Source organism: Mastomys coucha, unplaced genomic scaffold, assembly GCF_008632895.1.
Source record: "Mastomys coucha isolate ucsf_1 unplaced genomic scaffold, UCSF_Mcou_1 pScaffold15, whole genome shotgun sequence".
NCBI lineage: Eukaryota > Metazoa > Chordata > Mammalia > Rodentia > Muridae > Mastomys > Mastomys coucha.
The window spans coordinates 34710252-34720171 of record NW_022196897.1 but is presented as its reverse complement, the minus strand read 5'-3'; the positions used below and the strand labels follow the sequence as shown (position 1 = coordinate 34720171).

Sequence of the window (9920 nt, the reverse complement as noted above, 5' to 3'; positions counted from 1 at the left end):
TGAGATCCAACTGTGGGGCATTTTCTCAATTAGTGATCAAGGGGGTAGGGCTCCTTGTGGGTGGTGCCGTCCCTGGGATGGAAGTCTTGGGTTCTATAAGAGAGAAGGCTGAGCAAGCCAGGGGAAGCAAGCCAGCAAGGAACACCTCTCCATGGCCTCTGTGTCAGCTCCTGCTTCCTGACCTGCTTGAGTTCCAGTCCTGACTTCCTCTGGTGATCAACAGCAATGTGGAAGTAAGCTGAATAAACCCTTTCCTCCCCAACTTGCTTCTTGGTCATGATGTTTGTGCAGGAATAAAAACCCTGACTGAGATACACTCTTTCCTGGACACTATCAAATACCAATAACCCTTCAACTATTAGTGGTGTTTTCTGCTTCTCTTACTCACTCATTTGCTTGTTCACTCTCTTGATGTCTCTCTCTCTCTCTCTCTCTCTCTCTCAGTGGTATTTTTTGGGGGCTGGAATTTACTAAAATCTTTTACATATTGTCATAATTGTTTTCAGTTCATATGTCTACCTCTTGTAATGTGTCCATAAAATAGTCCTCTTAAGTCATTCTCCACCCATGGTTCTTACAGTTTTTATATCTCCCCTTCTAAAGTGTTCCTTGAGACTTAGGAGAAAGCATGTGATATGTATGTCCCATTTATAGGTGAGCAGTCTATGTTCACTACACATTGGTCAGTTGAGATTCTCTATGTTAATTGATATCCACTCTAAATATTAGCTTCTCTGATGAGAGTTATTTCTTCTATGGGCATAACAGTAATACAAGAGTTATTCCTATACTATGTTCATTTATCAGAATGAGAGAATTAGGTTCTTCTCAAGGGCATATGACATATCAAGCCACATATTCTTGGTCCTGTTAACAGTGCCAGAATGAGCTCCATCACATGGAGTGGGCCTTGGTTACAATGAGAAAGCACTTTGTTACTCACATAACATTCATGTCACAATTGTGCCAGTGGGTATATCTTGACAAGCACTCAGTGTTGTAGCATATTTTATAGCTGAATGATTGATGATTGCTGTCTCCTCTGGTCACATGGATATCATTTTGCAGCACAGTGAAAGATAGCCAGGAAGATATAAAGCTTCCAAATGCATCCCAGTTTTATTTTTTTTCACATTCTGTTTAAGTCCAGTGGATGGTATACCCTCTGCAATGAAGTGTTAACATAAGTGGTGAAGATTAAACAAGAGCATTGGCAACAGCTTGTAAAGTTTGGAGATCCTATTGGCCACCAATTCCCAAAGAGGTAAATAATTTCTTGTGTATTTTTTTAATTTGATAAGTGGTATCTACTTCAGATATTATTCCCTTGTTATAGTTCAGTTTCACTAAAACTATATATGCATACATATATATGGACATGCATAAAAGTAACCTTTAGTCTCCAGAAGTCATTGTCCTTTCAAAGGCCTATTGCTTCTAGTTCAACTCAGTTGTTCTGGCTCAAACTCCTCTCTAAATTGACAGATTAAATCTGGCTTCTCTAAGCTTCTCAGTGAATTGTTCTGTTTGCCTTCAACCTAACTCTGGTTCTAATCTTCTGGCTCCTTCTTACTCTCTGGCTTCAACTGATAGTACTGACCTGCACTGAACTGCATGAACTCATGAATGAAATCAACTCCCCTGCACTGAACTCACTGCACTGACTCTCAACTGACTCAACTTCTTTGCACTGAAATCAATTGACTGACTGAACTGAGTGACTCTCTCCCTGTTCTGCTCATACATATCTTTTGTCCTGAGAGTTGGGCATATTCTGTTTCTGACTCTATCAAATTTATCACTCTGTCTGCTCCTCAATTAGATTTCATTGTTTGGGATTAAAGGTGTGTACTCAAGGGTTCTAGTCAGAGGGGTTGAAGGTATATACTGTGTACTGGCCTGTCTGCATTCCAGCCAGATCACACAGACCTACAACATCTTTGGATGTGATCAGAGCAGCTATGTTGCTGATTAAAATTCTTCTACAGACATAGTAGAGCAAGTATCTCTATAGTAAAAAATAGTATTCTTTGGTTATATGCCTAAGAGTAGCATGGCTGGGTCTTAGAGTAGGTCAATTACTAAATATTTGAGAAAACTCCACAATAATTCCCATAGGAGCATTACAAACCTGAACTCCAACTAACACTCAATAAGTTTTCTCATGTCCATGAAAATATATAATGCCCTTTGAATTTTAATCTTGGTCCTTCTGCATGGAGTAGGATAAAATAGCACAATATTTTCAATTTGCATTCCCCTGATAGCTAAAGTTGCTAAATATTTTAAAAATGTTTCTCAGCTATTCGTGTTAATCTTTTAAGAACTCTGTTTATTTTCATACCCTGTTTTCTATTTGGATTCTCATGTTTAAGGGGTCTGTCTATTTGATTTTTGGTATTTTGCATATTCTAGATATGAACTCTTTGTCACATGTGTAGCTTACAAATATTTTTCCTGTTTTACAGGCTCCCTCTCACATGCTCATGTTTTTTGCTGAACAGACCCTGGGTTTACACAGTCTCATTGTCAGTTACTATTCTCCATGCCTGTGAGAGTCCTTTTCTACAGTTATAGTTGCAGATTATTTTTCTAACATCTCCTCTGCCTGACTGAGGGTATAAAATCTTATATTAGTGACTCAATCAATTTGAAGTTGAGTTTTGTGAAGGATGTGAGGTAAAAATTTAGTCTTATTGTTCTACGTGTAATTATAGATTGACTACCACCACCCATGGATATATTTATCCAGTAGGATAAAGTTGATTTGATCATGATACATAATATTTTTATATTGTTTGATGTTTGCTAGTATGTTATTGAGAAATTTTGCATCTTTGGTTATTAGAGATTGGCTAACAATTGTTTTTTATGAATTTAGTGTCTGGCTTTGACATCAGGCTAATAATTGATAAACATATTTAGATGAATTCTTTTCTTTTTATGAAAAAATGTTAGTGAAGATCTGGTAGAATTATTCACTAAAAACTCTAGAGTTTTTAAAATTACTGATTCTATCTCATTGGTTCTCATTATTGTTTATTTTCTTGTCATAATTTTGATAGGTCATGTGTATGTAGAAATATGTGTACTGTTTTTAGATTTTTCTACTATAATTAAAAATAGATTTTCAAGGAATGTTCTTTCATATTAGTTTTATTTTTGTATAGTCCAGTTATTACCCCTCTCCCAGTAGGTCTGCCCTCCCACAGTTCCTCATCCCATTCCTCCTCCCCCCCAGTCTCCAAGAGGATGTCCCCACCCCGACCCTCCACCAGGCCTCCCTGCTCCCTGGTGCCTAAAGTCTCTCCGGAGTTAGGCACATCTCTCACTGAGGCCAGTTCAGGGAGTCGTCTGCTGTTTATGTGGGGGCTCAGATCAGCTCAGGTATGCTGCTCAGTGTCTGGAGAGCTCTTAGGGGTTCAGGTTAGTAGAGATTGCTAGTCTTCTTATGGGGTAGCGTTCCTCCTCAGCTTCTTCTAACCTTTCCCTAATTCAACCGCAGAGGTCCCCGACTTCAGTCCATTAGTTGACTGTAAGTATTTGCATCTGTCTTAGTCAGCTGCTTGATGTTAGAGTATACAGATATCTGTGGAAAATGCCATGCTTGGGCTTGTGTTCCTGGGTGCTTTTAAAAGATAGGGATGAGGGAGCCTAAGCAGTTCTGTTCACTGGCCTCTGCCTTTTTCGCTGCCTCCATGATCCTGTCTTGAACTCTTCCCTTAAATTCCCCCACTGAAGAACTACAAGCTTTATGATGAAAAAGATAAAAAGAAAAACAGAAGGAAAGAAAGAAAGAAAACAAAAATCTTCCCTCTGTTATGTTGATTTTGGTAATGATGTTTCATTACAATTGAAAAGTAATTAAGAATTTATTTTATTTTATTATTATTTATATCCAGTTTTATACCTTTGTTTCCAAATAATATACAAGATATCATTTTAAGTTTTATAAATATTTGAGACTTTCTTTGTGTCTTGATGCACTGTTCAATTTGGAGAAATTTTCTTGGCCATCTAGGAAGAAATTAGATTGTCTAATAATCATGTGGGATCATATGCTCATCTTGATTCATAGTTTCCCTATGTGTTTTTTGTCTTGGAGACTTATATTTTGGTGATGCAGTATTACAGTCAGCCACTATCACAGTGTTGCTCTCTGCCATGTTTTTTATCTGATAGTGTTTCTTTTAAGATGTTTTGTAATATACTCTTTTTTTATTAGATGTTTTCTTTATTTACAATATCTCCTTTCCCAGGTTCCACTCCAAAAGAAAAAAAGAAAAAGAAAAGAAAATAAGAAAATAAAACAAAAACCCAAAACTAAAACAATCCCCTGTTCCCTCCCCGCTCCCCCTGCTCACCATCCCACCTTCTCCCACTTCTTGGCCCTGGCATTCCCCTATACTGGGGTATAGAACCTTCACAGGGCCAAGCCTCTCCTCCCATTGATGACGGACTTGGCCATCTGCTATACACATGCTGCTGGAGCCATGAGTCCCCCCAAACGTACTCTTTGGTTGGAGTTTTAGTCCCTGGGAACTCTGAGGGTACTAGTTAGTTCATATTGTTTCTTGTGCTAAGGGGTTGCAAACCCTTCAGTTCCTTGGGTCCTTTCTCTAGCTCCTTCATTGGGAGTCCCTATAGTCAGTCCAATGGATGGCTGTGAGCCTCTACTTGTGTATTAGTCGCGTACTGTCAGAGCCTCTTCAGAGACAGCTATATCAGGCTCCTGTCAGCCAGCACTATCTACAATAGTGTCTGGATTTGATGATTGAATATGGGAAAGATTCCCAGGTGGAGCAGTCTCTAAATTGTCCTTCCTTCAGTCTCTGCTCCATAGTTTATCTCTGAAAATCCTTCCATGGGTATTTTGTTCCCTCTTTTAAGAAGGAACAAAGTATCCACACTTTGGTCTTCCTTCTTCTTGAGTTTCTTGTGGTTTGTGGATTGTACTTTGTGTATTCCGATCTTCTAGGCTAATGTTCACTTATCAGAGAATGCATACTATGTGTGTTCTTTTGTGATTGGTTTACCTCACTGAGGATGATATTCTCCAGGTCCATCCATTTCCCCAAGAATTTCATAAATTCATTGTTTTTAATAGCTGAGTAGTACTCCATTGTGTAGATGTACCACATTTTCTGTATCTATTCCTCTGTTGAGGGACATCTGGGTTGTTTCCAGAATTAACAAATGGGACTTCATAAAATTGCAAAGCTTCTGTAAAGCAAAAGACACTGTCAATAGGACAAAATGGCAACCAACAAATTGGGAAAAGATCTTTACCAATCCTATATCTGAAAGAGGGCTAATATCCAATATATACAAAGAACTCAAGAAGTTAGACTTCAGAGAAACAAATAACCCTATTAAAAATGGGGTACAGAGCTACACAAAGAATTCTCAACTGAAGAATACTGAATGGCTGAGAAGCACCTAAGGAAATGTTCAACATCCTTAGTCATCAGGGAAATGCAAATAAAAACAACCCTGAAATTCCACCTCACACCAGTCAAAAAGGCCAGGATAAAAAACTCAAGTGACAGCAGATGCTGGAGAGGTTGTGGAGAAAGAAGAACATTCCTTCATTGCTGGTGGAATTGCAAGCTGGTACAACCACTCTGGAAATCAGTGTGGTGGTTCCTCCAGAAATTGGACATCATACTACCAGAGGTCCCAGCTATACCACTCCTGGGAATATACCCAGAAGATGCTCCAACATGTAATAAGGACATATGCTCCACTATGTTCATAGCAGCCTTATTTGTAATATACTCAATGGATGTTTCCTTTAATGAATATAAAGTAATTGGCATTATTTCTTCTAATTAGTTTTTATTTGAAGTATGTTCTGTGAAATATTAGAATAAATGCATCTGCTTGTTTTTTAGTTTTATTTGCTTGAAATATGCTTTTTTTCCTTTTTCTTTCTTTCTTTCTTTCTTTCTTTTTTTTGTTGGCCTTTACTAAGGACGGTAGCTATCATTGATGGTAATGTGTGTTTCTTGGATGTAGCAGAAACACTGATCCTGTTTTCTAATCAATTCTGTTAGTCTATATAATTTTATTTGCAGAGTGAGTCTATTAAGACTATGAGTTATGCCTAAATAATGTTTATAAATTCATGTTTTCTCTCTTACTCTGTGTATTCCTGTCTGTATTTGTATCTGTGTATCCGTGTGTGTGTGTGTGTGTGTGTGTGTGTGTGTAAGAGAGAGAGAGAGAGAGAGAGAGAGAGAGAGAGAGAGAGAGACAGAGACAGAGACAGAGAGAGACAGAGAGAGACAGAGACAGAGACAGAGAGACAGAGAGAGACAGAGAGACAGAGAGAGAGAAGGAGGAAAGGGAGAAGGTAGAAGGGAGCAGGTAGAGGTATTGCTTTCTTATATCTCTTTCAGTATAATTATACTCTGAAGTTATATATTCCATGTGCCCTCTTGGGTATGTTTAGTATTCCTTTCAGACTAAAGTATTACTTCTACTATATTCTGTACAACTGAGTTTGGTAATAACTCAGCTATTTTCTTAAATCTTAAATCTGTTTCTATTATGGGAATTTTTTCATTCTCATTCGATGAAGATGAATAATTTTTTAGATATAGTACATTGGGCTGGCAATGAAGTGTTTTAGAATTTATAGAACATCAATCAAAGCTTCTATTTAAAAATCAGGTTTTATTTTGATAGGTCTGTCTCTGTATGTGACAGATATTACTCCCCTGTCACATACAATACCCTTTCTTTACTACTATTAGTTTTTTATCATTATTATATAATTTCATAGTTTCTCTTCTAGTCCTTTCTATTGGTGCATTTCATGCATCTTGAGCATTTGTAAGTCTATGTTTTCTTACATTTGGATACTTTTATTCCATGCTTATGTTGTAAATATTTTCTGTGCCTTTGATTTGTGTTGCTTCTCCTCATATACCTACTAAGCATAAATTTTATCTTTATAAAGTATTTCAAAATACCTGCATATTCTATTCCTTGACTTTTTGTTTTGTTTTATTTTATTTTATTGTTTTGTTTTATTTGTTTTAAATTTACCATTTTCTTTGACTGGGTAATTCACTTCATCTCTATTGTGCTCCACACTGATAGCTTTCTCTTTTACTTGATCCAATCTCTTTGTGAGATTTTTGTTTTTGTTTTTCACTTAATTCCAGGAGTTTCTCAATTCCATTTTATATTATTTTGAGTTTTCTTAGGGAATTATATCTCAAACTACATTTTTATGTTTTAAATTCTTTTTTTGTGTGTCATTTAGCTGTTTGTGTTTCCACAATCCTCATGCATCTATTTGTCCACATATTCTTTGAATCTCTTGAACTTACTTATAATTGCTATTTGAAACCACTGTCCTGGGCATCAATTATGTTGCATTTCTCACGGAATGAAATAGAATAGAAGAGACATATTGTATTGTTTATCACTGTTGTTTGTGTTTTAGCCATGAAACCCAGGAATCTGGAGTCGAGCTGACAGAAATGTTTTTGGATTTATTCCTTTGGGGTGTTTGTATATGTATTTGCTCTTTCTTTCAATGAGTGGTGTGCATGTGTCCTTGTTATGTGTCAGTTATTAAGCAACTGAGTCTGCTTAGTGAATAATATGGAACAACTTTATGCTGGTGTGTGAATGGTATCGCTAGCTAGGGTAAGTACAACCACTAAGCTTAGGAGTCTACTTTTTGTATGACTAGAAGTTTGAAATGAGCTTTCTAGGTTCTACTGGTGGTCTATGGATAACATGATCTTGAGAACTGGGTCAGATTTGATGCATCAAGGGTACTGGATTTCCAGTTTGATTGTAAGTTGTGCTGGTGAAAGAGAAAGTATTGAATATGGTGTTTAATAGGTAGGTGAGTTGAAGAATGGATTTGACCATCTAACAGGAATTTGGACAGATTCCACACAAGGTTGGGTTTATGGACCAAGTCATCATATTGCTGATGGTTGACAGGATGTCATGAACATTATTAAATCCTTGGTAGAAAGATAAAGAATGACATAGGTTTTGATTAAATTTTGGTCCATCTTTCATAGCAAGCTTTACATCTTTGTGAATACTACTACATAGAACTTTTGACATCACAACTTAATTTTGGTGAGAAGAAAAATTGATGGCTCTTTTCTGGGTTTAAGATATAATACATGTCCTTCAGTTCCAGCCACTGAGTGAACTTTTCCATCATTTGAGTGAATTATTTGTGAATACTTACATCAGGGAACAGAAATTAAACATGTAGTTATTACAGTAATCTCTTCTAAACAATAATTACTGGTATTTGGATTTAAACTAAATGTTAAAAAACTAAATTTTAATAATGATAACAGCTAAAACTTTACTGATTCTTATCAAAATAAATAAAATATTCTAGTAATTATATAAAGGCAATGTTATAAACTATGTATAAACTAATAGTACTTATTTATAGTTCTTAAATGAATTTCCTATTGTGTTCTCTATCTAGGTTCAATAATTGTGATTAGATTACAGTTTCTCTTCTAAATTTTCAATTAGCATTTGCTTTTTAATGAAATAACATATTTTCAGTATGAGAAAAAATATAAGCTATTCAATTAGAAACATGTTAATATAAAATTGCTGATTATCTCTCCATCAAAAATAATTTTAGTATTATCTTCTTGCTTTATGTATAACAACATATTTATGAAAATAGAATTTTATTGTAATGAGGATAATCCCTCCTATGACTGCCAATATAATTAATTGAGAGCATGTAACCAATGCCTGCTACTCCCCTAGTGTTCAGTACCGTAGCTAAAACCAAAGAGTGAATATAATATGAAAACTTGCTTATCACTAGACTGCATATAATTAATGTTTGTAGATATTTACTTAGAGTTAATACACATTTTTGCCATTCTTTTTAAAATTACTGAATAATAGTTGATAGTTTGGATTAATCTAATTTTTTCTCTATTGCCTAAAACAGCTTATTTATATCTGTTTTATTATATCAGGAATCAATCCAAGAAATATCTTTGCTATTGAAATGCTTTTAAAAATTCTCTTCAGTGATGATTTTTTTTTACATTTTTGCTTGACAAAAATGTATAAATAATATGGTAATTTGACAGTAATTTAAATTTTTATTATTTCCTAACAAAATAGCTCAAATAAAATTACTTAGCCAATTCATTCTCTATCTGATGCTACTGTATATGTTTTGTCATAGACAGTTATTTTCCTTATGAGATATTATATATTTAATATATGATATAAAGTGTTAATTCACCAACTATTACCCTCAGAGCTCTCAGGGACTAAAACTTCAACCAAAGAGTACACATGGTGGGACTCATGGCTCCAGCAGCACATGTATAGCAGAGGATGGCCAAGCCAGTCATCAATGGGAGGAGATCATCAATGGGAGGAACCTTGGCCCTGTGAAGGTTCTATACCTCAGTGTAGGGGAATGCCAGGGCCAGTAAGCAGGAGAGGGAGGAGGGAACAGAGGTTTGTTTTAGTTTTAGTTTTCTTATTTTATTTTCTTTTTTCTTTTGGAGGGGAACCTGGGAAAGGGGATATTGTAAATAAAGAAAACATCTAATTAAAAAAAAGATAAAAAGAGAGGCTCCAGGGTTATTTCATATAGATGAACAAGGAGGCAGGGTCATTCCATACAAAATACCAGATAGCAGAGTGTAAATGTATCTTTTAATTTCCGGATGTAATTGTCTCAGGGGCTTCCTGCTGAATAATCTTACCCTTTTTAGTTCTTTTTAAACTCTGGCTGGGTGGTTCAACTCAGCTGTTCTGGCTCAAACTCCCTCTCCAAGATGACTGATTCAATCTGGCTTCTCTAGGCTTCTCACTGAATGACTCTGCTTAGCCTCATATAACTTTGGCAATATGTTCTAATCTCCTGATACCTTCTTATTCTACGG

At 35.9% G+C, this 9920-nt stretch overlaps 1 long non-coding RNA gene across 1 annotated transcript in view; it reads right to left on the bottom strand.

Moving 5' to 3' along the window:
- Window positions 1-9328, bottom strand: part of LOC116091969 — a 17856-nt gene extending 8528 nt beyond the window's left edge. The window contains exon 1 of the long non-coding RNA XR_004119129.1: window positions 9279-9328. This is a non-coding gene — a long non-coding RNA (uncharacterized LOC116091969). The remainder of the gene's footprint in view (window positions 1-9278) is intronic.
- Window positions 9329-9920: the final 592 nt, after the last annotated feature.